The sequence below is a fragment of the Pongo pygmaeus genome, chromosome 5, assembly GCF_028885625.2.
Source record: "Pongo pygmaeus isolate AG05252 chromosome 5, NHGRI_mPonPyg2-v2.0_pri, whole genome shotgun sequence".
NCBI lineage: Eukaryota > Metazoa > Chordata > Mammalia > Primates > Hominidae > Pongo > Pongo pygmaeus.
The window spans coordinates 133,181,273-133,185,904 of NC_072378.2; the positions used below are offsets into that span (position 1 = coordinate 133,181,273).

At 37.4% G+C, this 4,632-nt stretch overlaps 1 pseudogene; it reads right to left on the reverse strand.

The window, feature by feature from the left end:
- Positions 1-3,484: 3,484 nt before the first annotated feature.
- On the reverse strand, positions 3,485-4,124 carry LOC129038877 (high mobility group protein B1-like; annotated as a pseudogene).
- Positions 4,125-4,632: the final 508 nt, after the last annotated feature.

Below are 4,632 nucleotides of genomic sequence, written 5' to 3' on the forward strand. Positions count from 1 at the left end.
CGAGAGTCTGAGGTAGGAGGATCACTTGCGCCTAGGGAGGCCAAGGCTGCAGTGAGCCAAAATTGCACTACTGCTCTGCAGCCAGCCTGGGTGACAGAGTGAGACCGTGTAACAACAACAACAAAAAGAATATATATCTACACATATATGTGTGTATACACACACACACACACACACACACACAGAGTAAGACATTTGTTTTACTAAGTGAGATGCTTCCCTGAGCCTTCCTTTGTGTACAGGGACAGTGGAGACAGCTGAATTTCTCCTGGATGCAGATGCCCATTTCAGGAGAGATGTCTAATGATGCTTTACAGCTTTCAAAGTGCTTTCACATGGTTTATTTCGTTTGATCCTTCTACAAATCCCCTGAATCAGCATGGCAGAGGTTCTCCCAACTTTAGAGATGTGCAGTTTAGGCTTAGAGATGAAAGGATTTGCCTAAATTTACATGATAAGGAAATAACCAAATCAGATTGGAACACAGCCACAGTGCTTCTCAAAACTCACCTGGAAATCTTGTTAAAATGCAGACTCCCATTCAGTACGTCAATGGTGTGGCCACAGATTCTGTATTTCTTATACTTTGCCACGTGATGCTGACATCCCTGGTTCCTGCTAGGCAATAGTTTAAATAGCTGAAATTCTAGACCATAACACCTTATATAAATACAAATTGGTTGAATATGTATGGGAAATTTATTTCTCAAAAATCATCTTCAAAGTTGTCCCTTGAGTAAATGCAAGACTCATGACCCTACTAGATGTGTCTCTATGGTCATGTGACTGTGCTGTTCATACTCTTTCACTCAAATCTGTCATTGCGTTGGTCAGGGAAACCCCCATCCTATGCTTTGTATTCAATTCTCTCTTTTTCACTTCACACTGTTAATCACATCTGCCCACCTGTTCCCAGTCCTTAAGTAGCCCAACTCTTCCTTCCAATTTTGTTGCACCTAATTTTCAAGATTTAAAGATAAATTTTTACTAAAAATTTTCCCCAACTGAATCAAACTATCCCAATCCATATCTCAGGGCCTCAATCAGTGTGCGTATAGAAATATTACATGTATTAACTTTTTTGTAGTCTATCATGTATTCTATGTAAGCCACACGTTTGTGTAGATAACATTTACTATGAGGAAAGAATAGATTTTTAACTGTAATCCTCTTGTGGATAAATTTCTTCTAGGTAGAGAAGTATGTCAAGATTATGTCTTAATTAGGCAGAATGAGTAAGGAGTACCATATGGCAGATAACAATGGGAGGTAATGATTTATATCATGGCTTCTGGAACCACACACAGACTTGACTTGAATACCAGAATTTACAATCTATATGAGCTAAGCAATTTATCTGAAGTTCTCTATAAAAAGAGAATACTCAAGGGAGTACTTATTTCTTCATATTAAATGTTCAATAAATCTTAGAACAACATTTTCTGTTTTGCAGAGAACAGTTAACACAGGCCTGCGGTTGTAAAAATATAGCATGACAAATTGTACTTTACCATCAATTTCATAACGTTGTACACAAGGATAAGGTGCTGAGTGAATAGACTCATTATTAATTGATAAATATACACCCTTGAAAGCTAGAGAATATGATCCTGAAGTCTTTGCTTTATAAAGCTATAAGATTTGTTTTCCAATTAAAAAATAAGATTATTATCTATATTTACAAAGCACCAAATAGAACTCGTGTGCTTTCAAAATGAGTATTTTTTTAAAAAAATGGAAGATTCTTATTAACAAAACTCAAAACAAAATAATCTGTGACCTTTGTAATTGTTGAGTTTATTTTCTGTAAGGTGTGAAATATCAAACTAGGTAACTCTTATTGGCTATAATTAATATATACAACATCTTTTAAAGTATTAATAATTCTGAAGCTTGTTTGTATGTCTGTTTGAAATTTAGAGAGAGTTTGAATGCAGACCAAAACCTCAATTTTTTTTCCCCATAGCTTTGCCTCTATTGTAACTTCTGTCATTGGCAAATCCTTGTGTCTTAAATTTGTTTGGTTGCTCACGGCTTGCTTCCCCAAGTTTAAGCTGTTAACCTGCTGAGGGGAGTCAGGGCATGAGGCAGGTAATTATAGGACAAGCTTATGGGGTTTGTATGTGAATTTTGGTCGTGAGGAAGATGTTGAACATGGATAGTTCCAAGGGAGGGAGATGCTAAAGGAAAACAATAATAGGAAAGAATACATTATGTATATTAAGGAAAATAAAGAGCTTGGCTTTAGTAAACTGCCCATAGGATAGAATGGAGAAAGATAAATACAGTGGAACAAGTAAGGATCAACTGATAAACTCCCACGTGGTGGTGGGATTTGAATGCCCTGCTAAAGGTTTGCATTTTGCTTTAAGTCTTGCTAATTAGAGAAATCACATGATGAAATATGTTTTAGTGATATTATCCAGGCATTTGTGTGTGCAAGAATGGCTTGGGTCCAGGAGAGACTGTAAGCAGGAACTCACTTAGAAGTCAGCTCAATCGATGCGGTGTGAGGTGAGAAGCGGTATCCTAGACAAGTAGCTGTGAAAATAAAGAGGGCAGGATAAGAGAGGAAAAACAATTGCATTAAAAGAATCAGAGCATGCCGTTTTTTCTGTTTGCATTTGAGGAAATAGAAGAATGGGAGAAATCTACCCTAACTAGAGGATGCAAGCCCAATGAACCAGCAGAACCGTGTCACAAACAGCAAGGCCAGGAGATGATTTGTTTGGTTTTACATATGTTGCTTTGAGATAATTCCAGAATCTTTAAATTGAGATGCTTTGCTGTCAATTGACTATCTGTCACCTAAGAGGGTCAATAAGTAAAATGGAGAAGAAGCATACAGAAGAGGTGCTTGAACTGTACAACCAAGTAAATTTTCTAATGAGATAAATTGAAAAGGAGACGATGCAGGGGGCTAAGGATGGGATCATGGAAAGGAGTAAAGAACTGCAGACAGGAGGAGGAATAGTCAGTGAGGTAGGTGATGAATCAGACAGAAGGCAAAGTGGAAGGGTCTCTTTCTTTCGTTTTAATAAAAAAAATTGTGTATACTTGTAAGTATTCAGAATGACAACAAAAGAGCTGCGACTATTTTTTTGCAATTAAAGTGGTATTCAGTTAACAGAACAATAATTATTTTGCATAAGTTGCATCAGAGACAACCAAAAATGTAAAGAACTACCATCCCCATATATAACAAATTTGTGCTGTGCACCAACAAGAACCTGCTTTAAATTTCATGCCAATTTACAACCTCCATACTGTATCAGGCAAGGTTAGTGGCTATTGAGAATATCACCAAGACAGGGCTATTTAAAGACACAGTGGGTTAGTGTGTTAATTATACAAAAAAAGACACTGTATAGTTTAAAAACAAATCTTACATAGCCTTACATTTCAGTTTTTTTCTTTAAAATAAATGAGTTGTGTACAAGAGGATTAAATGTTTTACAGACAAAAAAACTATGCTAGAACCAACTTATTCATCATCATCATCTTCTTCATCTTCATCCTCTTAATATTCCTCCTCCTCATCCTCTTCGTCTTCCTCATTTTCCTCCTCTTCCTTTTTCTTGCCTTTCTCAGCCTTGGCAACTCCCCTTTAACTGCATCAGGTTTTCCTTTAGCTTGGTGTGGAGCAATATCCTTTTCATATTTTTCCTTCAGGTTCACAGCCTTCTTTTCCTAAGGATGCTTGTCATCTGCAGCTGTGTCATTCCACAGCTTTCCCACCTTCTTCACAACACTACCGATGGATAGGCCAGGATGGATGTTCTCCTTTGATTTTTTAGTGATACTTAGAACACAACAAGAAAAAGGCCAAAGGAAGCCTCTTGTGTGCATTGGGATCCTTGAACTTCTTTTTTGTCTCCCCTTTAGGAGGGATACAGGTTCTCATTTCTCTTTCATAACAGGCCTTGTCCGCCTCTGCCATATCTTCACATTTTTCTTTCTCTTTAGCAGACATGGCCTTCCACCTCTCTGAGCACGTCTTAGAAAATTCTGAGAAATTGACCGAAGCATCTTCGTGCTGCTTCTTGTGCTCCTCCCGACAAGTTTGCATAAGAATGCTGTGAAGACATTTTGCCTCTCAGCTTCTTAGGATCTCCTCTGCCCATGTCTCAATTTTTCCTCAGCAAGGCACTGAGTCATCCTGTGCCAGTCCAGCTTTCACTTGCCCCAGTGCTGTCTCTATGGAGCTCAGTGTACTGCAATGGCGGTGAGAGTGAGAGCCAGACACAGCCTCCCTGGAAGAGTTTATTGAATGATGAATAATTAATAGTACACCATGCAGCAGAGAACTAGGGGACAGGTTCCCAGGGAAGACTGTGTCCTCTTTAAATTTACAACTTGCCTCTCAATATTTATGCACACACTGCTACATGATGTAAACATTGGTGTAAACATTGAAATATTTATCATGGAATAAATTTAGATAAATAGCGATAAAAATAAAACAAGATTACTCATTTTTTATTAAATTTATGTGAGAAAATAGGTACAGTCTTTTTAGCAAATTGCAAAGAAATTGATTTCTATAGCAGTAGTATAAGGATAATAATAAAAATTATGTAATATACTGAGCTACTGTAATCACAAAAGCGTGTATACTATGATGTGAATGAA